This window comes from Balaenoptera physalus (genome assembly GCF_965194825.1).
Source record: "Balaenoptera physalus genome assembly, chromosome: 17".
NCBI lineage: Eukaryota > Metazoa > Chordata > Mammalia > Artiodactyla > Balaenopteridae > Balaenoptera > Balaenoptera physalus.
This window is the reverse complement of record NC_138895.1, coordinates 57,042,533-57,069,346: the sequence shown is the minus strand read 5'-3', so window position 1 is coordinate 57,069,346 and position 26,814 is coordinate 57,042,533. Positions and strand designations below refer to the sequence as shown.

Genomic DNA, 26,814 nt, shown 5'->3' with positions numbered 1-26,814 from the left:
TTCTCCACATCCTTGTCAGCACTTGAAATTGCCAGAATTTAAAATTATAGTCATTCTACTACTAATGTGTATCTAATTTTGGTTTTAAAACCAAGATACAAAATGGTACGGCTAGAAGGCAATTTTCCAGTGTCTCTTAAAGTTAAATACACATTTATAATATGGCCCAGTAATGCTACTCCTGGTTAACTACGTTAGGGAAAGGAAATTTATGTTCACACAAAAACCTGTACACAAACGTTTATAGCAGCATTAGTCATAACTGCCAACAATTATAAACAATTGTTGTCATTGAACAGGTAAATGGATAAACACATTGTGGTATATTTATATAATGGAATATTACTCAGAAATAAAAGGCATGAATTATTGACATATGGAACAACCTGGATGAATTTCAAAGGCACTATTCTCAGGTAAAATACACCAGCCTCAAAAAGTTACACACTCCATTTATACAGCAGCCTCAAAAAAATAAAACTATAGGGACAGAGAACAGATCAGTAGTTTCCAAGGGCTAGGCAGGAAAAGTGTGCAAGTAGCAAGGAGGAGATTCTTGAGGTGATGAAATGGTTCTGTATCCTGACAGCAGTGGTAGTTACTGAATCTACACACGTGTTAAAATTCATATAACTGCATAGCAAAAGAAAGTCAATATTACTATATGTTAATATAAAAAAATGTATAGTCCTGGTCTCAAAATGCTCATAAGTGTACCTATCAAAAATTACTTTGAACGTCAATAGACTAAATGCTCCAATCAAAAAATATACAGTGGCTGATTGGATTAAAAAAACAAGAACCTGCAGTATGCTGCTTACAAGAGACTCACTTCAGGGCAAAAGACACACACAGACTAAAAGTGAGGGGATGGAAAATACATATTTCCTACAAATGGAAATGACAAGAAAGCAGGGGTAGAAATACTCATACCAGAAAAAAATAGACTTTAAAACAAAGGCCATAAAGAAAGACAAAGAAGGGCATTATATTATAAATTTTGGATCAATACAAGAAAAGGATATTATACTCATTAACATATACACACCAATACAGGAGCACCTAAATATATAAATACTAATAGACATAAAGGGAGAAACTGACAATCACACAACAGTAGGAGACTTTAACATCCCACTGACATCAATTGACAGATCTTCCAGATAGAAAATCAATAAGGCAAGAGAGGTTCTAAATGACACAATAGACCAGTTGCACTTAATTGATATCTACAGGACAGTACATCCAAAGAAAGCAGAATACGCATTGTTTTCAACTGTGCATAGAACGTTCTCTAGGACAGACCACAAACTAGGTCACAAAATAAGCCTCAACAAATATAAGAGCCTGGAAATTCTATTAAGCATCTTTTCTGATGACAATGTTATGAAACTAGAAATCAACTACAGAAAGAAAATCAGGAAAAGAAGGAACACGTGGAGAATGACCAACATGCTACTAAAAAACCAATGGGTCAACGATGAAATCAAAGAAGAAATCAGAAAATACCTCAATACAAACAGAAATGAAAACACAACTTTACAAAATCTATGAGATGCAGCAAAAACAGTTCTAAGAGGGAGGTTCATAGCCATATAGGCCTTCCTCAAGAAACAAGAAAGATCTCAAATAAATAACTTAACCTACCACCTAAAAGAATTAGAAAAAGAAGAACAAACAAAGTGCAAAGTCAGGAGAAGGAAGGAAATAATAGAGATTAGAAAGGAAATAAATAAAAGAGATTAAAAAATAGAAAAAATTTAATAAATCAAAAAGGTGGTTTTTTGAAAAGATAAACAAAATTGACAAACCTCTAGCCAGGCTCACCAAGAAGAAAAAAGAGAGGACTCAAACAAAATAAGAAAAATAACAACCAATACCACAGAAATACAAAAAAAATCATAAAAGAATACTATGAACAGTTATATGTGAACAAATTGGACAACCTTGAAGAAATGGACAAATTTCTAGAAACATAGAGCCTGACAAGACTGAAGTAAAAAGAAACAGACAATTTGAACAGACTGATCACTAGACATGAAATAGAATTTTCAATTAAAAAAAAAAAACCCAAAAAACTCCCTACAAACAAAAGTCCAGGACTGGATGGCTTCTCTGGGGAACTCTACCAAACATATAAAGAATTTATACCTATCCTTCACAAATTATTCCAAAAAATGAGGATAAGGGAACACTCCCAAATTCATTCTAGGAGGTCACCATTACTCTAATACCAAACCTGACAAAGATACTACAAAAAAAGAAAATTACAGGCCAATATCTTTGATGAATACAGATCCAATAATCCCCAACAAAATATTAGCAAACTGAATCCAACAATACATAAAAAGGATCATACACAATGATCAGGTTGGATTCATTCCAGGGTTGCAAAGATGGTTCAACATACACAAATCAATCAATGTGACACACCACATTAACAAAAGGAAAGATAAAAACCACATGATCATCTCAATAGATACAGAAAAGAATTTGACAAAATTCAACATCCATTCATGATAAAAACGCTTATCAAAGTGGGTATAGAGGGAACACATCTCAACATAATAAAGTCCATTTACAATAAACCCACAGCCAACATAATACTCAACAGTGAAAAGCTGAAAGCCTTGCCACTAAATTCAGGAACAAGACAAGGATGCCTACTCTCACTGCTTTTACTTAACATAGTATTGAAAGTCCCAGCCCCATCAATCAGATAAGAAAAAGAAATAAAAGGTATTCATATCAGAAGGGAACAGGTAAAACTCACTATTTTTTTCTTCACATCTTTATTGGAGTATAATTGCTTTACAATGGTGTGTTAGTTTCTGCTGTACAACAAAGTGAATCGGCTATATGTATACATATATCCCCATATCCCCTCCCTGTAAAACTCATTATTTTTAGATGACTTAATACTTTGTATAGAGAACTCTAAAGTCTCCACACAAAACTATTAGAACTGATCAATGATTTCAGCAAGGTAGCAGGATACAAGATTAATATACAGAAGTCTGCTATATTTCTATACACTAATAATGAAATATCAGAAAGAGAAAGTAAAAAAACAATCCCATTTAAAATCACATGAAAAAGAATAAAATACCTAGGAATAAACTTAACCAAGGAGGTAAAATACCTATACTCTGAAAACTATAAAACATGGATGAAGGAAACTGAAGATGATACAAAGAAGTGGAAAGATATCCCATGCTCTTGGATTGGAAGAATTAATATTGTTAAAATGGCCATACTACCCAAAGCAATCTTCAGATTTAATGCACCTATCAAAATACCCATGACATTTTTCACAGAACTAGAACAAATAATCCTAAAATGTACATGGAACCACAAATGACCCAGAATTGCCACGGCAATTCTGAGAAAAAAGAACAAAGTTGGAGGTAAAACCCTTTCAGACTTCAGACTATACTGCAAATCTACAGTAATCAAAACAGCATGGTATTGGTACAAAAACAGACACATAGATCAATGGAACAAAACCAGAAACAAATTCATACACCTATGGTCAATTAATCTATGACAAAGGAGGTAAGAATATACAATGGAGAAAAGACAGTCTCTTCAACAAGTGGTGTTGGGAAAGGTGGACAGATACATACAAAACAATGACATTAGAACATTCCTTCACACCATATACAAAAATTAACTCAAAATACTTTAAAGACCTAAATGTAAGACTTGACACCATAAAACTCCTAGAAGAGAAAATAGGTGAAACATCCTTTGACATAAATCATAGGAATATTTTTAGATCAGTCTTCCAAGGCAAAAGAAATAAAAGCAATAATAAATAAACGGGGCCTATTCAAACTTAAAACCTTCTGCACAGCAAAGGAAACCAGCAAAAAAATGAAAAGACAACCTACGGAATGGGAGAAAATATTTGCAAACAATGCGAAAAAAAGGGGTTAATATTCAAAATTATAAACAGCTCATACAACTCACTATCAAAAAAACAAACAACTCAATCAAAACATGGGCAGAAGACCTAAATAGACATTTCTCCAAAGAGGACATACAGACGGCTAACAGGCACATGACAAGATACTCAACATCGCTAATTATTAGAGAAATGTAAATCAAAACTAAAATGAGGTATCACCTCAAACCAGTCAAAATGGCTATCACCAAAAAGTCTACAAATAATAAATGCTGAAGAGGAGGTGGAAAAAGGGAACTCTCCTATACTGTTGGTGGGAATGTAAATTGGTGCAGCCACTGTGGAAAAGAGTATGGAGGTTCCTCAGAAAACTAAAACTAGAACTACCATATGATCTAGCAATCCCACTCCTGGGCATATACTTGGAAAAAACAAAAACTCTAATTTGAAAAGATACATGCACCCTAATGTTCATAGCAGCACTATTTACAATAGCCAAGACATGGAAGCAACCCAAGTGCCCATCAACAGATGACTGGCTTAAGAACATGTGAGATAGAGAGATATATATACATATAATGAAATATTGTCATTTGTAGCAACAGGGATGGACCTAGACAGTACAATGCTTAGTGAAATAAGTCAGACAAAGACAAATACTACATAATATCACTTACATGTGGAATCTAAAAAATAATACAAATAAATCTATATACAAAATAGAAACAGACTCACAGATATAGAAAACAAATTTGGGTTACCAAAGGGTAGAGGGAAGGAGGGAGGGATAAATTAGAAATATGGGGTTAACAGATACAAGCTACTATACATAAAGTAGGCAAGCAACAAGGATTTACTGTAAAGTACAGGGAATTATATCCAATATCTTTTAACAACCTATAATGGAATATAATCTGCAAAAAAACTGAATTACTATGCTCTATACCTGAAAGTAATACAATAGTATAAATCAACTATACTTCAATAAAAAAATAAAATACTTAAGAAAAAAACCAAACACTTATAGGCAGGTACATTTTGAAGAGTACCCTAAACACTGATAGAATGCTTTCTACCAAATTGGTGCTGAAAAACTAATCAAGTGGAATTACACATGCCTTTAACTTAAAATCACTTATCCCTACTTTGATATGACAGAGAAGTTTTATGCTGTCAGGGATCTTCCTCCCCTTACCCTCACTTCCTCTACGTTTTAAAAACTAGACATTGGTCTCTATTGCCCCCAAAGAAAAGTGAAATCTCATCAGAAACACAAAGAAAAACAAAATAATATTGACTTGGGAACATCAAGAACTCAAGCTCATCAATGAGGACATTTCTGGGATAATTTAGCTTAACTGGATTTAGGCTTTACCCAACTAGAGTACCCACCCCCATCATAGCTACACTCCTGCCCCTTCCCTATCCTTCCCCAAATAAGAAGATTCCTCTGTATTGGCCTGGAATAGTCTCTATGTTCCACATTCCAGCTCCCCATCTCTAGGTGGAAGAATTAGACTACCTCTAACATACTTATGAAGATTTCCCTTTGGCTTTAATTTGGTTCTCTTTCTTTCTTTTATCTTCTTTTGTTTTTTTTCTTTTTGGTTGGGGTATAAGAAAAAAATTACCATAAAAATGGCAACATTTTGCTTTTCTTAAATAGGCAGAAAAAAGAAAAGAGAAAGCCTAACTGATTTTCACAATTTCTAAAAACCTAACCAAACTCAGGTTTTATTTTTCCTCTACACTGTACCAATTTCACACCTCTGCTCACTCTTCAACCTCTGCAATTCGGTTCCTAAAAGAGATCTTAAGGTCACTAACTCATTCCATGTTACAAAATCTATGAATATGTTTCAGTCCTCATCTATGATCATATGTGTTAGTCTCTCCTTTTGAAATCTTTTCTTACAACAGCCACTTCTGTTTTACTCCTCGAGCTCTGGTCATTCCTGTATTTCCTTTTGCAGGCTCATCTTCATCCACCCACCCAACAGATGGGGGACTTCCAAAAGCCTGGGTAGTAGACAACTTTTCAGTCTCACCCTTTGTATTTTTCTGAGAAAAATCACATCCACAGCTTTAATCATCATATATACTATGATCACCCCCTCCCCCATATTTCTCTCTCTCATCCAGGACAATTCTCTGAGATTTATTTCTTTATTTTCAACTTCCTATCCTACATTTCCATTTGGAAGTCTCAAACTCAGCATATTCAAGTCCAGCATATACAAAAAGCAAGGTTTTGATCTTTCCCCTAAAATATGATTCTACTTCTGTTTCCCTATTTTAGTGACCCTTACAGAACTAAGAGCTCTAGAACCTTTCTCACTTAAGCACTCACATCCAGTCCATCACAAAGTGCCATTGATTTAAATTCTAATTCAAAGCCATTGACTTTTCACCCTCTTGATTATTACCAATCTACTCTAAGAATCACCATCTTTCACCTGGATTACTGCAGTAGCCTCCTAACTGATCTCCCTACATTCATCTGGCTTTTCTCTAACCTGTTGTCCATACTGCAGCCAGTGTGACATTTTCAAAATGCAAATGTAGTTATTTCCCACCTACCATTCCCAACCACCCTCATAGCATCTGAGTCCAAGATTGTCAATAGGCAGAAACTGATCCAGGCAAGTGTGAATGCATGTATGTGTGGGTGGAAATAAAAAAGAAAGATCTACAGAAGCAAGTCTGAGAATATGTCTGATTGTATATGCCTAATTATGTTTCAAAGCCTCCCCCAAAATTTCTAGGCTTGTCCACCATTTGAATTCATTTATGCCTTTTCACAGGAAATGTCAAGTTTTCTGCATGGTAAAAATTTTCATCACTTTCTATTTTTATTTTTCTCTCATCATGGCACACAGAAGTCATATAACATGGCTGAATTTCAGGGAGCTTTGCTTTTTGAGGCAGCATGGTGAAGCAGTAAGAGCTTGGATTAGAAAGTCGAACAGATGTGGATTTAAATCACATCTCTGCAACTTATTACAATTTGAGCTTAGTTCCTTATTTTGAAATGAGAATCTCTCATAGGTTTTTTTTCTTTGTTTTTTGGGGGGTGGGTAAGAATTTGATGAGTTCACCTATGCAAGTATTCTAACATATTATCTGATGTGCAATAGGTGGCCAGTGAATGTTTGTTCCTTCCTACCAGGATGGGTGGTGCCAAAATATTCTCATCCAAAGAAAATCCCCAGATCATCTGCAAATTTCTTCACAGCCTAAGTTTGCTTCAGAGACACTTGGAAGTGAGTGTTGAGTTGAAATTTTATTTTTGTTGATTCATTTTAGCTACCATATTAAGCATTACCTACATGCTAAGCTTCATGTTATGCAATTTACATTCATTATTTAATATCCACAAATTCCCTGTGATGTATCATACTATCCAATTTTATGGCTAAAAAGTGCCAGAGCTCAAATTTGAACTCAGGTCAACTGACTCCAGAGCTTCTGATTTTATCTATAGGATTCTGACATCTCCCACAGAGAGAACAAATCCAGAAAACTCAGAGGAGAAATAATGCCTTTATCTAAGTTTCAGCAAGGACCTATAGAACACTTCATTTTGCTAAAATCCAGAGCCAGAAACTCAAACATATGAACTTCTTTACATGAAGCAATTTTACTTCATTACATTACATGGCAATTCTAAGATTAGAGACCTAAAATGTACTTAATTTTTCCATGCTTGATATTACACAAATAATCTTTCTGGAGTTATCACATTTAATACCTCTTGCTGGCTGTATTAAATACTGATACCGTAAAGGATTATTCATGCAGCATTAAAGATAGGAATTTGGCAAGGAGAGAGAATTTTAATTGTGATCTTTATAGAATCAAGAATAGATTAGGAGCCTGATTTTGACAGCACTGTGTATGAAAGTATGTAAGCCTCTATCTTTAAAAAAACTGATATGTTTTCAAACAAACTTTCTCTGAAAGGAAAGTTCAAACCCTAGAGAGTATTCCAAATGTATAGGGCTCTGCACCCGGAATAGTTATGCAACATGATATGTAATAAGTTCATATATAAGGAAATATTTTTTTTTCCCAAGGCTGACTAAGGGTTGAAATCTATCCCATAAGGGAGTTCTATGGCAGTACCCAAAGAAAAAACACATGTCTGTCCGACAGCCCACAAAGAAATCCATAGGAAAATATGAGAGATGTGTCTGGAATATTAGTTCACAAATCTGACTGCATTCGTAGTATTTGTGGAAGTTTGGATTCAAGAACCAATGTGAAAACCACAGAGTACCTATAGCTAAATAGAGTCATTGCTTTACTTTGTTGGTTCCTGCTAACCCTGAACTGCTGTTCTGTAAAATATAATAAATATGACGGAATCTACTAATGTTTTGTGTAAGTATATACTACATAGAGGAATCTAAGGGCAAAGACTTTGCTGGCTGACAAGTCTCAGCTTGCCTTTGTCCATGTCATTTTATCATTTGATATAGTGAAGATGTACTAAGGTATGCTTAATAATCTTGTACAATGCTCTGAGTATATGATAGAATCTCAATGGTATACTGATCAACTGAACAATATCTCTAAGAGCACTAATGATTTTTGTTTTGTTTTGTTTTGTTTACTCATTTAGCTATCTCTTAGGAGTCACAAAGGGATTTTTTTTTTAACATCTTTATTGGAGTATAATTGCTTTACAATGGTGTGGTAGTTTCTGCTGTATCACAAAGTGAATTAGCTATACATATACATAATGTCTCCATATCTCCTCCCTCTTTCTTCTCCCTCCCACACTTCCTACTCCACCCCTCTAGGTCGTCACAAAGCACAGAGCTGGTCTCCCTGTGCTATGCGGTGGCTTCCCACTAGCTACCTATTTTACATTTGGTAGTGTATATATGTCCATGCCACTCTCTCACTTCGTCCCAGCTTACCCTTCCCCCTCCCCATGTCCTCAAGTCCATTCTCTACGGCTGCTTCTTTATTCCTGTCCTGCCCCTAGATTCTTCAGAACCATTATTTTGTTTGTTTTTTTTTAGATTCCATATATATGTGTTAGCATACGGTATTTGTTTTTCTCTTTCTGACTTACTTCACTCTGTATGACAGACTCTAGGTCCATCCACCTCACTACAAATAACTCAATTTCGTTCCTTTTTATGGCTGAGTAATATTGCATTGTATATATGTGTCACATCTTCTTTATCCATTCATCTGTCAATGGACACTTAGTTGCTTCCATGTCCTGGCTATGTAAATAGTGCTGCAATGAACGTTGTGGTACATGACTCTTTTTGAATTATGATTTTCTCAGGGTATATGCCCAGTGGTGGGATTGCTGGGTCGTATGGTAGTTCTGTTTTTAGTTTTTTAAGGAAACTCCATACTGTTCTTCATAGTGGCTGTATCAATTTACATTCCCACCAACAGTGCAAGAGGGGTCCCTTTTCTCCACACCCTCTCCAGCATTTATTGTTTCTAGATTTTTTGATGATGGCCATTCTGACCGGGGTGAGGGGATACCTCACTGTAGTTTTGATCTGCATTTCTCTAATAATTAGTGATGTTGAGCATCCTTTCATGTGTTTGTTGGCAATCTGTATATCTTCTTTGGAGAAATGTCTATTTAGGTCTTCTGCCATTTTTGGATTGGGTTGTTTGTTGTTTTGATATCGAGCCGCATGAACTGCTTGTATATTTTGCAGATTAATTCTTTGTCAGGTGCTTCATTTGCAAATATTTTTTCCCATTCTGAGGGTTGTCTTTTCATCTTATGATTTCCTTTTCTGTGCAAAAGCTTTTAAGTTTCATTAGTTCCCATTTATTTATTTGTGTTTTTATATCCATTTCTCTAGGAGGTGGGCCAAAAAGGATCTTGCTGTGATTTATGTCATAGAGTGTTCTGCCTACATTTTCCTCTAAGAGTTTTATATTGTCTGACCTTACATTTAGGTCTTTAATCTACTTTGAGTTTATTTTTGTGTAGGGAGTTAGGGAGTGTTCTAATTTCATTCATTTACATGTAGCTGTCCAGTTTTCCCAGCACTACTTATTGAAGTGGCTATCTTTTCTCCATTGTATACTCTTGCCTCCTTTATCAAAGATAAGGTGACCATATGTGCATGGGTTTATCTCTGGGCTTTCTATCCTGTTCCATTGATCTATATTCTGTTTTTGTGCCAGGAACATACTGTCTTGATTACTGTAACTTTGTAGTATAGTCTGAAATCAGTGAGCCTGGTTCCTCCAACTCTGTTTTTCTTTCTCAAGATTGCTTTGCTATTCAGAGTCTTTTGTGTTTCCATACAAATTGTGAAACTTTTTGTTCTACTTCTGTGAAAAACGTCATTGGTAGTTTGATAGGGATTGCACTGAATCTGTAGATTGCTTTCAGTAGTACAGTCATTTTCACAATGTTGATTATTCCAATCCATGAATATGGTATATCTCTCCATCTGTTTGTATCGTCTTTGATTTCTTTCATCAGTGTCTTACAGTTTTCTGCATACAGGGGTATTTTGCCTCCTTAGGTAGGTTTATTTCTAGGTATTTTATTCTTTTTGTTGAAATGGTAAATGGGAGTGTTTCCTTAATTTCTCTTTCAGATTTTTCATCATTAGTGTATAGGAATGCAAGAGATTTCTGTGCATTAATTTTGTATCCTCCTACTTTATCAAATTCATTGACTAGCTCTAGTAGTTTTCTGGTGGCATCTTTAGGATTTTCTATATATAATAACAAGTCATCTGCAAAGAGTGACAGTTTTACTTCTTTTCCAATTTGGATTCCTTTTATTTCTACTTCTTCTCTGATTGCTGTGGCTAAAACTTCCAAAACTATGTTGAATAATAGTGGTAAGAGCGGGCAACCTTATCTTACTGGAAATGGTTTCAGTTTTTCACCACTGAGAACGATGTTGGCCTTGGGTTTGTCATATATGGCCTTTATTATATTGAGGTAAGTTCCCTTTATGCCTACTTTCTGGAGGGTGTTTATCATAAATGTGTGTTGAATTTTGTCAAAAGCTTTTTCTGCATCTATTGAGATGATCATATGTTTTTTCTCCTTCAATTTGTTAATATGGTTTATCACATTGATTGATTTGCATATATTGAAGAATCCTTGCATTCCCGGGATGAATCCCACTTGATCACGGTGTATGATCCTTGTAATGTGCTGTTGGATTCTGTTTGCTAGTATTTTGTTGAGGATTTTTGCATCTATGTTCACCAGTGATATTGGCCTGTAGTTTTCTTTTTCCGTGACATCTTTTTCTGCTTTTGGTATCAGGGTGATGGTGGCCTCATTCAGGAGTGTTCCTCCCTCTGCTATATTTTGGAAGAGTTTGAGAAGCATAGGTGTTATCTCTTCTCTAAATGTTTGACAGAATTCGCCTGTGAAGCCATCTGGCCCTGGGCTTTTGATTGTTGGAAGATTTTTAATCACAGTTTCAATATCAGTGCTTGAGATTCGTCTGTTCATATTTTCTATTTCTTCCTGGTTCAGTCTTGGAAGGTTGTACTTTTCTAAGAATTTCTCCATTTCTTCCAGGTTGTCCATTTTATTGGCATATAGTTGCTTGTAGTACTATCTCATGATCCTTTAAATTCCTGCAGTGTCAGTTGTTACATCTCCTTTTTCTTTTCTAATTCTGTTGATCTGAGTCTTCTCGCATTTTTTCCTGATGATTCTGGGTAATGGTTTATCCATTTTGTTTATCTTCTCAAAGAACCAGCTTTTAGTTTTATTGATCTTTGCTATTCATTCCTTCATTTCTTTTTCATTTATTTCTGAACTGATCTTTATGATTTCTTTCCTTCTGCTAACTTTGGGGTTTTTTTGTTGTTCTTTCTCTAATTGCTTTAGGTGTAAGGTTAGGATGTTTATTTGAGGTGTTTCTTGTTTCTTGAGGTAGGATTGTATTGCTATAAACTTTCCTCTTAGAACTGCTTTTGTGGCACCCTATAGGTTTTGGGTCATCGTGTTTTTATTGTCATTTGTTTCTAGGTATGTTTTGATTTCCTCTTTTATTTCTTCAGTGATCTCTTGGTTATTTAGTAGTGTATTGTTTAGCTTCCATGTGTTTGTATTTTTTACAGACTTTTTCCTGTAATTGATACCTAGTCTCACAGCGTTGTGGTCAGAAAAGATACTTGATATGATTTCAATTTCCTTAAATTTACCAAGGCTTGATTTGTGACCCAAGATATGATCTAGCCTGGAGAATGTTCCATGAGCACTTGAAAAGAAAGTGTATTCTGTTGTTTTTGCATGGAATGTCCTATAAATATCAATTAAGTCCATCTTGTTAAAGTATCATTAAAAACTTGTGTTTCCTTATTTATTTTCATTTTGGATGATCTGTCCATTGGTGAAAGTGGGGTGTTAAGGTTCCCCACTCTTATTGTGTTACTGTCAATTTCCCCTTTTATGGCTGTTAGCATTTGCCTTATGTGTTGAGGTGCTCCTATGTTGGGTGCAAAAATATTTAAAATTGTTAAATCTTCTTCCTGGATTGATCCCTTGATCATTATGTAGTGTCCTTCTTTGTCTTTTTTAATGTCTTTATTTTAAAGTCTATTTTATCTGACATGAGAATTGCTACTTCACCTTTCTTTTGATTTCCATTTGCATGGAATATCTTTTTCCATCCCCTCACTTTCAGTCTGCATGTGTCCCTAGGTCTGAAGTGGGTCTCTTGTAGACAGTATATATAGGGGTCTTGTTTTTGTATCCATTCAGCCAGTCTATGTCTTTTGGTTGGAGCATTTAATCCATTTACATTTACGTTAATTACCAATATGTATGTTCCTATTACCATTTTCTTAATTGTTTTGGGTTTGTTTTTGTAGGTCTTTTCCTTATCTTGTGTTTCCTGCCTAGAGAAGTTCCTTTAGCGTTTGTTGTAAAGCTGGTTTAGAAGTGCTGAATTCTCTTAGCTTTTCCTTGTCTGTAAAGGTTTTAATTTCTCCATCAAATCTGAATGAGATCCTTGCTGGGTAATCTTGGTTGTAGGTGTTTCCCTTTCATCACTTTAAATATGTACTGTCACACCCTTCTGGCTTGCCGAGCTTCTGCTGAGAAATCAGCTGTTAACCTTATAGTGATTCCCTTGTATGTTATTTGTTGCTTTTCCCTTGCTGCTTTTAATATTTTTTCTTTGTATTTAATTTTTTATAGTTTGATTAGTATGTGTCTTGGCATGTTTCTCCTTGGATTTATCCTATATGGGACTCTCTGCACTTCCTGAAGTTGATTGACTACTTCCTTTCCCATATTAGGGAAGTTCAACTGTAATCTATTCAAATATTTTCTCAGTCCCTTTCTTTTTCTCTTCTTCTTCTGGGACCCCTATATTTCAAATGTTGGTGCATTTAATGTTGTCCCAGAGGTGTCTGAGACTGTCCTCAATTCTTTTCATTCTTTTTTCTTTATTCTGCTCTGTGGTAGTTATTTCCACTATTTTATCTTCCAGGTCACTTATCCGTTCTTCTGCCTCAGTTATTCTGCTATTGACTCCTTCTAGAGAATTCTAAATTTAATTTACTGTTCATCATTGTTTGTTTGTGCTTTAGTTCTTCTAGGTCCTTGTTAAACGTTTCTTGTATTTTCTGCATTCTATTCCCAAGATTCTGGAGCATCTTTACTATCATTATTGTGAATGATACTTTAAATCATTTACTTTAAATCATTACTGTGAATTCTTTTTCAGGTAGACTGCCTATTTCCTCTTCATTTGTTTGGTCTGGTGGGTTTTTACCTTGCTCCTTCATCTACTGCATATTTCTCTGTCTTCTCTTTTTGCTTAACTTACTGCATTTGGGGTCTCCTTTTTGAAGGCTGCAGGTACATAGTTCCCATTGTTTTTGGTGTCTGCCCCCAGTGGCTAAGTTTGGTTTAGTGGGTTGTGTAGGCTTCCTGGTGGAGGGGACTGGTGCCTGTGTTCTGATGGATGAGGCTGTATCTTGTCTTTCTGGTGTGCAGGACTGTGTCTGGTGGTGTGTTTTGGGGTGTCTGTGAAGTTATTATGATTTTAGGCAGCCTCTCTGCTAATGAGTGTGATTGTGTTCCTGTCTTGCTAGTTGTTTGGTATGGGGTGTCCAGCACTGTAGCTTGCTGGTCGTTGAGTGGAGCTGGGTCTTAGTGTTGAGATGGAGATCTCTGGGAGAGCTTTCACCATTTGATATTACATGGGGCCAGGAGGTCTCTGGTGGACCAATGTTGTGAACTCAGCTCTTGCACCTAATAGGCTCAGGCCTGACACCCAGCTGGAGTACCAAGACCCTGTCAGCCACATGGCTCAGAAGAAAAGGGAGGGAAAAGAAAGAAAGAAGGAAAGAAAATTAAATTAAATTTAAATAAAGTTATTAAAATAAAATTTAAAATTATTAAAAATTAAAAAGTAATTAAAAAAAGAAAGGAGAAACCAAAGCAATAAACAAATCCACCAATGATAACATGTGCTAAAAACAAACAAACAAACAAAAAAAAACAGACAGACAGAACCCTAGGATAAATGGTTAAAGCAAAGCTCTACAGACAAAAATCACACAAAGAAGCATACACATACACACTCACAAAAAGAGAAAAAGGAAAAAATATATATACATATTAAAAAAATAAGAAAGAGGGCAACCAAATCAATGATAAGAAGCTCTAAATTCTAAACTAAGATAAACATAAAACCAGAAACAAATTAGATGCAGAAAGGAAACCCCAAGTCTACAGTTGCTCCCAAAGTCCACTGCCTCAATTTTGGGATGATTTGTTGTCTATTCAGGTATTCCACAGATGCAGGGTACATCAAGTTGATTGTGGAGATTTAATCTGCTGCTCCTGAGGCTGCTGGGAGAAATTTCCCTTTCTCTTCTTTGTTCGCACAGCTCCTGGGGTTCAGCTTTGGATTTGATCTTGCCTCTGCATGTAGGTCGCCTGAGGATGTCTGTTCCACACCCAGACAGGACGGGGTTAAAGTAGCAGCTGATTAGGGGGCTCTGGCTCACTCACGCAGGGGGGACGGAGCCTGCAGCAGGCAGAGGCTGGTGTGACGTTGTAACAGCCTGAGGCGCGCCGTGTGTTCTCCCAGGGATGTTGTCCTTGGATCATGGGGCCCTGGCAGTGGCAGGCTGCACAGGCTCCCTGGAGGGGAGGTGTGAATAGTGACCTGTGCTTGCACACAGGTTTCTTGGTGGCTGCAGCAGCAGCCTTAGCATTTCATGACTATCTCTGTTGTCCGCGCTGATAGCCACGGCTTGAGCCCATCTCTGGAGCTTGTTTAGGTGGTGCTCTGAATCCCCTCTCCTCACGCACCCTGAAACAATAGTCTCTTGCCTCTTAGGCAGATCCAGACTTTTTCCTGGACTCCCTCCAGGCTAGCTGTGGTGCACTAGCCCACTTCAGGCTGCGTTCATGCAGCCAACCCCAGTCCTCTCCCTGGGATCTGAACTCCGAAGCCAGAGCCTCAGCTCCCAGCCCCACTCCACCCCAGCGGTTGAGCAGACAAGCCTCTCAGGCTGGTGAGTGCTGGTCGGAACAGATCATCTGTGCAGGAATCTCTCCGCTTTGCCCTCTGCTCCCCTGTTGCTGCACTCTCCTCCATGGCTCTGAAGCTTCCCCCCCGCACACCCCCTGTCTCCCCACCAGTGAAGGGGCTTCCTAGTGTGTGGAAACTTTTCCTCCTTCACAGCTCCCTCCCAGAGGTGCAGGTCCCATCTCTATTCTTTTGTCACTGTTTTTCTTTTTTCTTTTGCCCTACCCAGGTACATGGGGAGTTTCTTGCCTTTTGGGAAGTCTGAGGTCTTCTGCCAGTGTTCAGTAGGTGTTCTGTAGGAGCTGTTCCACATGTAGATGTATTTTTGATGTATTTGTGGGGAGGAAGGTGATCTCCACATCTTACTCCTCTGCCATCTTGAAGGTCCTCCCCATTAATGATTTTTTAAGAGGGTAGTGTTTAGCTAATAAATTTCTCTGTTTCTCTTTTTTATACTTTCAAAGGATTGACTAACTTTCATCTTCAGAACAACTTGTAGCCAAAGTATCAACAAATCCATTTTAAAATACAATTAAGAGCATAGAAAATATTGAGTGGTAGACTTTAAAGAGCCATCATTAAGAAAAATATTAGTCACAATGAATCTTTTTATTAAAATATCTTTTCAGATAATTTTAAAATAATTAGAAATGGTAAAGAAAGTTAGATAGGGCTGCTTAATTCAATTCCTACATAATAGAAGGGTCCACTCTCACAAAATAAGATAAACTTGCATTGATGTGGCAGGTACATCCTAAGGTGATCCCAATGAGTTACCTTGTATAATCCTTTCCCCTTCAGTGTAGGAGGAATTTGTGACTTGCTTCCAACCAACAGAAACAGCAAAGATGATAGAATGTCAGTCACTTCCTTGATTTGGTTATGTTATATAGCAATGGTAATGGGATATTGTTATTCTTGTGATTACATCATGTTATTGTATTAGTTTTCTAGGGCTGCCATAATGAAGTCCCACAAATTTGGTGGCTCAGAAAATAGCAGAAATGTATTTTCTCACAGTTTTGGAGGCTAAAAGTCTGCAATCAAGGTGCCCGTAGGTCCATGACCTCTCTGAAGGCTCTAGGGAAGGACTCTTTCCTTGCCTCTTCTAGCTTCGGTGGTTACCAGAAATCCTTAGGGTTCCTTGGCTTATAGCAGCCAAACCCCAATCTTTGGCTCTGCTGCCATATGGCTGTCTTCCCTCTGTTTGTCTGTATGCCTCTATTTTCTTGCAAGGACAACAGTTATTAGCTTAGGACCTACTCTACTCCAGTATGACCTCATGTTAACTTGACTAATTACATCTGCAAAGACCCATTTTTAAAAATGGTCACTTTGTAAGGTTTCAGGTTGACATGAATTTGAGGGGACACTGTTCAACCTAGTATGGTCATATAAGACTTAGTCTTAGCAGACAGGAGGGAGAGACTCCTTCCCATTGGCTTGAAGAAGTAAGCTTCCAGGTTTTGAAAGGGCTTATGAGGGAGCCACAGAGCAAGAAACTGCCAGCAACCTCTAGGGGCTGAGAGCTGCCTCTGGCTGACAGCCAAAAAGAAAATGGAGACCTCCATTCTACAACCATAAGAAAAGGAATTCTGCCAACAACCAGAGCTTGGAAAAAGACCAAGTCCCAGAAATGAATTAGCCTTGACTGCAGCCTTGTGAGACCCTGAGCAGAAGACCCAGCTAAACCATGCTGAGACTCCTAACCCATGGAAACTGTGAGATAACAAATACGTATTATTCTAAGCCACAAAATCTGTTGTATTTCATTACACAGCAATAGAAAACTAATACAATTGGCATAGTGCTTTAAAGGTTTCATTCACTGTACCTCATTTATACTTCCCAAAGACAAATCCAAAGGCATTTCTTTCAGAAATCACATGGATCATTGTGAATGACCTATAAAACATGAGGATGCTTAGAATATCAGTACTCAGAAGAACTTCAGAGATCAGACATTTCATTCCTCTCATTATGCAAATGAAAAAACAGAGCCAGGACATAGAAATTGACTCTTGACCACCAAGGTACCAAGTAGAAAAACAAACACGAATTCACAGTTCTCTTGGGATCAAGTCCAACATTTTTTCAATACTGTAGATAATCACCAACTCACTGGGATCCCTTGAGATCCTTAATGTCAAACAACAGAAGAGTTAAAAATAAATCAGACTTTTAGAAGATGCAAATAAGTTATACAACTTAATAAATGTCAATATTCACAATTAGCACAATTAACTCCTAGAAAAGTGCCAGTCATATTGCAGCACTCAATAAATATTTGATAAATTAAAAAATTAATATCATGTTTTCATATTCTGAATCATAAAAGACACAAGCCCATCCCCACATATCTTGATCTAGAGGCAGCACACCTTTGTGGGCAAAAGCCATGTTGCAATGTTGATGTCAGACCCACCTGAGTTTGAATGTGAGCTCTAAGTAATATTCATTTGTAAACTTAGGAGATTTCCTCAAAGTCTCAGCTTCCAGTTTCCTCATCTGCAAAATGAAGGTAATAACAATGACCTCCCACTGTTGTGTTCAGGTTCAAACAAAATAATAAATGAGAATGCCTGGCATTTACAGAGTACTCGATAAACGTCACTCTCTTTTCATTCACTGACGAATTTTGTTTTAAATGAAGAACAGTTTTTCCACTTACCTTCAGATAATTCTCTGAACTATACTCTGTCAAAGGCATTTAATACAAATGTACTTTTAATTCTATATTAGGAGACATTTGATTTGAAAATAATTTTCTATTGTATGGATTTACTCTTTTTGGTTCTAACCACCTATCTTTTGTCTCCTCAACAAACTCAGTAGAAAATAAAGGTCTAAAAAGTCTAGGGAAGAAAAAAATTTTATTTGACTAGGCCTGAATTTATTGACACTTAGGAACCACATAAAAAAAGAAAAAAGGGAGCAGCCTGAAGATTCTTAAATTAATCATTGATTAGTAGTTTACATAATTTAGAGGTAGTAATCCAAAACCTGTTTCAAATTAGATGACAGCAAAAAAGTGATGTGGAAGTAGTTACTGTTAAACTGGAATTCTTCTGATTGCACTATTTATCAGGTAGTATTTCAGATAATTAAATAGAACTATGAGTAACATGAAAGATTATAGTTATGGTTCATTTTTGCACAGGTCTGTTGAGACTTAGAAATTATGTGCAGGCAGAGTTGGAAACATTCCAAAATGGACCATATTAAATTAGGCAACAGCTGGTGAAGAAGGTTTAGTTTAGGGACTGTCCTGACAGCTGGAAAAAGAGTGATATGTGGTCCATACTGAACGTCATATTAAAAATTAGCAGTAAATAATTACAAGTTAATTAGAAATGTACTGTCTTGATTTCAAAGCTTAAACAATCTTCCTTGGGCTATATTAAGACCATTTTAAAGTTCTTTAATCTCTGCTCAAGAGAATTTATTTTCTAGCAGGTGTGCCTTAAAACTAAAAATGTAGACATGACTTAAAATCATTTCCATGAGCTTCAAGCACTTCCACATGTTTAAAAAAATAGTCATTTCAATGTTGCTTGAAACTCAGGAAAGGTCATAGGGAGAGGAAGCTGTGAAAACCTTAATCCTGCAAATCCCATGACACATGGCATGATGCAATGGGGTCTGGAGCCAGAAGGCTTGGGTTCAAGCCTCTGCTCTGCTAATTACTAAGTAGGAGGTTTGGGGTAAATTCATGCCCTTTTCAGATCTTAGTTTTCTCATCCAACTTGGCAATAATAACATCTACTTTCCAAACTATTGTGAGAAGTAAGTGATCTATATATAGTACCGAGGACAATAGCCCCATGGCACCCCAAGGGACTGTAGCACATTTATAGAGGCAGCATGTGATATTTTAAATTTTCAAGGGAACCACAGCAATATTTGAAATCTGTCAGCCACTGTGTGAACTACTAGCTACAGGTAGTCCACAGTTTCAACATTAGATCTTACTACATTCCTTTCAGTGACATCATATCTTTGTGAAGCTGAGTTTTGTTGGTTGCTGGACAAAAAGCAAATAAGCATGAAATCAATGTAGAACAGGAAATGAAGGTAGTGATCTGATTTCAATGTCTGAGAGGTACGCAGTGCCCAAGAGGCCCACACATGTTGGTAAGTGACTTGGTTAAGACTAAAAATTTTTTTTCCTTCAACTACGTGTATTATTTTTTTCTCAAAAAACTACTAAGTTGTTAGTATATAAATACATTTTAAGTTGTTTGGACCTAACCACTCAAATCGACAGTACAGTTATTTACTTTGGTCTAGGAATTCTGAGGACGTCATAAATCAAAAAAAATTGGGGGACTTCTGCAGTAGGTACCTAGTTAATATTCATTTCCTCTCAAACTTGATGTACTTTCACATGATTGAACCCTTTCTCTCAAAATTTAGATAAATTTACTTCTGTTCTCATTAGTAATGATTACCAGTATTCTCTGCCTTTGTAGTTTGATGGGGCCCTATGATTACTTCTGGCCAGTGGGATTTGAAGAAGTTATGAACTCTCCATTCACTCTTCCCCTGTTGAGACATTCTACTAAGATGAGGAGAAAAGAGAGCCTCAAGGCCTAAGTAGGTTCAAATGTCAAGTTACTGTATGGAAGATAAGTTTTCCTGGAGAGTCACCTGGACCCACTGAGTCAAGCCAGTGATATTTGGTGGTTTGTGTGCTATGAAGCATAGGCTTGTACTATCTTGACTAATACTCAAACTTTTTCCTTTCTATTGCCCTGTCCACCATTCTCCTACATATGGTTTTCTAACTCTTTTTATGGCAAATTCTAAAAGATAATTAGGTAAAAACCAGTACTGTAGAAAATGTTGCCTGAATAATAGAAGACTGGATGGTGGAAAACTCAGAGAATAGTTACTAACAGTATCAACTAAACAGCCTGATCACAATGTGATGTCCCAGATCACGAATAAGAGTCAAGAAGACATTCAGTTAATGTCAAGCTGTGGTTTATAACATCTTAAGGGTTGAAAAGAAAAATGCAAACATTTTAACAAGAGAGTATCAATTAGGTACAAGGAAATATACAGTAAGATAAAGCCACTTTTATATAAAATATTGGAACCAAGGATGCTCAATAAGAAGTTATTTTCTGTACTCTTGGGAATTTGGCCTTATATCACAACTGGAGAAGCAATTCAAACAAGCACACATTTCTAGAGTGGGGAAATTTCTAATTGGGCTAGAGGGTATAGAAGTCATCTTTTCCAGTGGTTACATAATGACAGTAGGAGGATGTTGCTTTGAAAGGAAAATTTAAATAAGTTCCTCAATACCTCAGATATTAGAAAGAAGATGAGAATGACTAGGATGAAATCAGGAAAAGAAAGAAAATTATATCCATTGATTCATCAGTATTTATTGGATATATTAATGTGCATTCCATAATGCAGGTAACTGGGACTTAGTATCTGATTCTAAAGGGCTATTAATCTAGCAAGGAGACAGACTTGGAAAGCATAGTCACAACATGGTGTGTCAATTACTCTAAAGGCAACACTCTGGAAAATCACAGATCTGCAAAAATGTTTTCCTGGAAGAATCAGCACAGTTTTCATCAAAGAGGACATATTTAAGCTGGATCTTGAAAGATGAATAGTGTCAAGACCTGTGAAGTGTTGAGATTTTATCCTATTAGCAAACTAACAAATTATCTTGCAACAGTTTCATAGAAGCTGGCAAAAAAAATGAAATTCCTTAATCAAACAGAAAGATCTTTACTACTCACAGCTATCATAGCCAGACTGTTAGCACTTTCTTATACCAGTTCCTGGGTCCCACTTCCCACGGGTGACCCAACAAGGGCCAGGTAACACTTGCACATACAGTGGGCTGCATTACAGGGGAGAAACCCCGAGCTTAGGGAGCCCAACTTTTTTTTACAACAGGCAATAAACATGCCGGCCCTTTGCTCCAGAGGAAGACACTATCCAGTCTTCCAAGACTGCTTGCCATACAAACATCCTGGAAAAGATAATCCAGAACAAAGGCAGTGAGTGCCTCTGCTCACAAGAAATGCAAAAATGCAAGTGATCCATGGAGAATTGTCCCTCAACAAGCAGGAGTCACCAGGATAATACAGCATGATATCTTAGCAGGATGTATAATATATCTGAATAGCTGGAGTACAGAATACCCTTCAAAGAATGAACCAGTGGGAGGTATAGACATGGGGGAGGATGTGTTGGGAAGAAAAAAATTAATCCATATAATTACATTGGAATTAGATTATTAAGTAGAGGAAAAACATAGAGAATATTATACTTCATTAACCAGTATTTATTCAGTGTCAGCCTCACGGTAGGTATTCACTATATTAATTGAATGAATGAATGAAAAACCTGCTTTGTCTCATAAGCATAGGAAGCCATCATAATTTTAAATGAAGAAGCAAATGATCACATCTGGCAGCAGTGTGACAAAAGCATCACTGCTGAAAGAGAACAACTGAGGCACTTTGCCTATATTTAGCAGGTTTTTGCAATAAGATAGGTTAGGGGAGGTGAAGGTTTAAACTAAAAGAACGTGTGTAAACAGTGGGGAAAGGGGAGGGTGGGATGAATTGGGAGATTAGGTGTGACATAAGTACACTACCATGTGTAAAAGAGATAGCTAGTGGAAACCCGCTGTATAGCACAGGGAGCTCAGCACAGTGCTCTGTGTTGGCCTAGTTGGGTGGGATGGTGGGGAAGTCCAAGAGGGAGGGGATGTGTGTATGCATATGGCTGATTCACTTCGCTGTGTGGCAGAAACTAACACAACATTGTAAAGCAATTATACTCCTATAAAAAATAAATAAATAAATGTGGCCCTTGTGGGGGAAAAAAAAAGAAATGAGGATTGAGACAAGTTGTTGAATTAATTTTAGGAGAACCAGCAACATCCAGTCAAGTGGATGTGGAAGTGAGAGTTCAAGGATAAATGAGTTATCAGGCAAGTTTAGGAGTGGAAGGTTGTTGAATAAATGGTGATGTCACTAACTGAGAAAATGCAAGAGAAGATTCAAGTAGGAGATAATGAGCTTGATGTTGGGCTTATTTCACTTACATCTTAAGAAAATCCAAGTGGCAATGTCCAGAAGGATTCCTGAAACTCTAGAGGATGAACTGGCAGGGAGTGGTAGGCACTGAAATAATAGCTAAAGACAAAAGAGTGGAGGAAATAAAAAGGAGAAACTCCATAACTAATAGAAAAGAAGCTTGCTTATATATGAGAAGTATCAACATTACTGTGTGAGAAGAAGAGAAAAAGCTCGAGAAAATGGAAAAAAAAAAGTATTGGGAGAGGGGGAAATGGAATCAAAAGAAGAATATGCTGAAACCAAGGAAAGGCAGTTTCAAAAGGGAAAGATTAGCAAGGAGGTGTCAAATTGGATGGGTGCTAACAAGTACCCATTGGATTCAGCTTTTGGATCATCACAGATTTTAAGAAAATAATAGGCAGAGGCAGATTATAGGAAGAAGCCTTAATTCAGAGAGGGGAGAGATCGGTTCAATTAAGTTGGCATCAACTTATCTAGTGTGATAAGCTGCGAAAAGAAAGTATTTTTCCAAATATACACCTTAAAAAGAACTTTGCGAATGGCACTTACAGGTCATCACCTAAAATCCCCTCCATTATACATTGCTACTTTGAGTTATAAAGATTTATTCCTTTTCAAACATCCCCCTAATAAAATGCAATTACTCCTGAAAATATTAATGCCTTAAACTCTTGCTTTGAAGTGTTAGTTGACAAGGCTTTAACAGAGAAAATGTTCTTAGCTAATGAGACATCAGAGTGGTCTTAGTATTCTAGAAGCAGAATGACATATGAAAGGGCCTATTAAAAGGGGACCTGTGAGATTGTTTCAAGATGGCGGAGAAGAAGGACGTGCTCTCACTCGCTCCTGCGAGAACACCGGAATCACAGCTACCTGCTGAACAGTCATCAACAGGAAGACACTGGAACTCACCAAAAAACATACCGCACATCCAAAGACAAAGGAGAAGCCATAATGACACGGTAGGAGGGGCGTAGTCACAATAAAATCAAATCCCATAACTGCTGGGTGGGTGACTTACAAACTGGAGAACACTTATAGCACAGAAGTCCACCCACTGGAGTGAAGGTTCTGAGCCCCATGTCAGGCTTTCCAACCTGGGGGTCCGGCAATGGGAGGAGGAATTTCAAGAGAATCAAACTTTGAAGGCTAGTGGGATTAGGTTGCAGGACTTCTACAGGACTAGGGGAAACAGAAACTCCACTCTTGGAGGGCACACACAAAGTAGTGTGCACATCGGGACCCAGGGGAAGGAGCAGTGACCCCATAGGAGACTGAACCAGACCTACCTGCTAGTGTTGGAGGGTCTCCTGCAGAGGCAGGGGGTGGCTCTGTCTCACTGTGAGGACAAGGACACTGGCAGCAGAAGTTCTGGGAAGTACACCTTGGCGTGAGCCCTCCCAGAGTCAGCCATTAGCCCCACCGAAAAGCCTGGGTAGGCTCCAGTGTTAGGTCGCCTCAGGCCAAACAACCAACAGGGAGGGAACCCAGGCCCACGCATCAGCATTCAAATGGATTAAAATTTTACTGAGCTCTGCCCACCAGAGCAACAGCCAGCTCTACCCACCACCAGTCCCTCCCATCAGGAAACTTGCACAAGCCTCATAGATAGCCTCATCTACAAGAGGGCAGACAGCAGAAGCAAGAAAAACTACAATCCTGCAGCCTGTGGAACAAGAACCACATTCACAGAAAGATAGACAAGATGAAAAGGCAGAGGGCTATGTACCAGATGAAGGAACAAGATAAAACTCTAGAAAAACAACTAAATGAACTGGAGATAGGCAATCTTCCAGAAAAAGAATTCAGATTAATGGTAGTGAAGATGATCCAGGACCTCAGAAAAAGAATGGAGGCAAAGATCGAGAAGATGCAAGAAATGTTTAACAAAGACCTAGAAGAATTAAAGAACAAACAAACAGAGATGACAATACAATAACTGAAATGAAAAATACACTAGAAGGTATCAATAGAAGAATAACTGAGGCAGAAGACCGGATACGTGACCTGGAAGACAGAATGGTGGAATTCACTGCTGCGGAACAAAACAAGGAAAAAAGAATGAAAAGAAATGCTGATAGCCTAAGAGACCTCTGGGACAACATTAAGCGCAACAACATTCGCATTATAGGGGTCCCAGAAGGAGAAGAGAGAGAGAAAGGACCCAAGAAAATATTTGAAGAGATTCCAGTCGAAAACTTCCCCAACATGGGAAAGGAAAGAGCCATCCAAGTCCAGGAAGTGCAGAGAGCCCTTTACAGGATAAACCCAAGGAGAAATATGCCAACACACATAGTAATCAAATTGGCAAAAATTAAAGCCAAAGAAAAATTATTGAAAGCAGCAAGGGAAAAACGAAAAATGACATACAAGGGAACTCCCATAAGGTTCACAGCTGATTTCTCAGCAGAAACTCCACAAGCCAGAAGGGAGTGTTATGATATACTTAAAGTGATGAAAGGGAGGGATGTACAACTAAGAATACTCTACCCAGCAAGGATCTCATTCAGATTCAATGAAGAAGTCAAAAGATTTACAGACAAGCAAAAGCTAAGAGAATTCAGCACCACCAAACCAGCTCTACAACAAATGCTAAAGGAACTTCTCTAAGTGGGAAACACAAGAGAAATAAAGAACCTACAAAAACAAACCCAGAACAGTTAAGAAAATGGTAATAGGAACATACATAGCGATAATTACCTTAAACATGAATGGATTAAATGCCCCAACCAAAAGACACAGGCTTGCTAAATGGTTACAAAAACAAGACTCATATATATGCTGTATACAAGAGACCCATTTCAAACCTAGGGACACATACACACTGAAAGTGAGGGGATGGAAAAAGATATTCCATGCAAATGGAAATCAAAAGAAAGCTGGAGTAGCAATACTCATTTCAGATAAAATAGACTTTAAAATAAAGAATATTACAAGAGACAAGGAAGGTCACTACATAATGATCAAGGGATCAATCCAAGAAGATGATATAACAATTATAAATATTTATGCACCCAACATAGGAGCACCTCAATACATAAGGCAACTGCTAACAGCTATCAAAGAGGAAATCGATAGTAACACAATAATAGTGGGGGACTTTAACACCTCACGTACACCAATCGACAGATCATCCAAAAAGAAAATTAATAAGGAAACACAAGTTTTAAATGACACAACAGACCAGATAGATTTAATTGATATTTGTAGGCCATTCCATCCAAAAACAGCATATTACACGTTCTTCTCAAGTGTGCACGGAACGTTCTCCAGGATAGATCACGTCTTGGGTCACAAATCAAGCCTCAGTAAATTTAAGAAAACTGAAGTCATATCAAGCATCTTTTCTGACCACAACGCTGTGAGAATAGAAAAGAATTACAGGGAAAATAACGTAAAAAACACAAACAGATGGAGGCTAAACAATACGTTACTAAATAACCAAGAGATCACTGAAGAAATCAAAGAGGAAATCAAAAACTACATAGAGACAAATGACAATGAAAACATGACGATCCAAAACCTATGGGATGCAGCAAAAGCAGTTCTAAGAGGGAAGTTTATAGCTATACAAGCCTACCTCAAGAAATAAGAAAAATCTCAAATAAACAATCTAACCCTACACCTAAAGGAACTAGAGAAAGAAGAACAAACAAAACCCAAAGTTAGCAGAAGGAAAGAAATCATAAAGATGAGAGCAGAAATAAATGAAATAGAAATAGAGAAAATAATAGCAAAGATCAATTAAACTAAAAGCTGGTTCTTTGAGAAGATAAACAAAATTGATAAACCATTAGCCAGACTCATCAAAAAAAAGAGGGAGAGGACTCAAATCAATAAAATTAGAAATGAAAAAGGAGAAGTTACAACAGACACTACAGAAATACAAAGCATCCTAAGAGCCTACTACAAGCAACTCTATGCCAATAAAATGGACAACCTGGAAGAAATGGACAAATTCTTAGAAAGGTATAACCTTCCAAGACTGAACCAGGAAGAAACAGAAAATATGAACAGGCAATCACAAGTAATGAAATTGAAACTGTGATTAAAAATCTTCCAACAAACAAAAGACCAGGACCAGATGGCTTCACAGGTGAATTCTATCAAACATTCAGAGAAGAGCTAACACCCATCCTTCTCAAACTCTTCCAAAAAATTGCAGAGGAAGGAACACTCCCAAATTCATTCTATGAGGCCACCATCACCCTGATACCAAAACCAGAGAAAGATACTACAAAAAAGGAAAATTACAGACCAATATAACTGATGAATACAGATGCAAAAATCCTCAACAAAATACTAGC

General features: G+C 37.3%; 1 protein-coding gene across 3 annotated transcripts in view; it reads right to left on the bottom strand.

Annotated features, from left to right (window-relative positions):
* Positions 1–223: 223 nt before the first annotated feature.
* Positions 224–26,814, bottom strand: part of EMC2 (ER membrane protein complex subunit 2) — a 119,599-nt gene continuing 93,008 nt past the window's right edge. Inside the window, exons 13-14 of one of the 3 annotated variants that reach the window (XR_014255855.1) lie at positions 17,854–25,866; positions 224–17,567 (exon numbers count right to left, since the gene is read on the bottom strand). The gene's annotated coding sequence lies outside the window, so the exon portion shown is untranslated. The remainder of the gene's footprint in view (positions 17,568–17,853; positions 25,867–26,814) is intronic. The other 2 variants (XR_014255856.1, XR_014255857.1) reach the window with 2 other exon arrangements.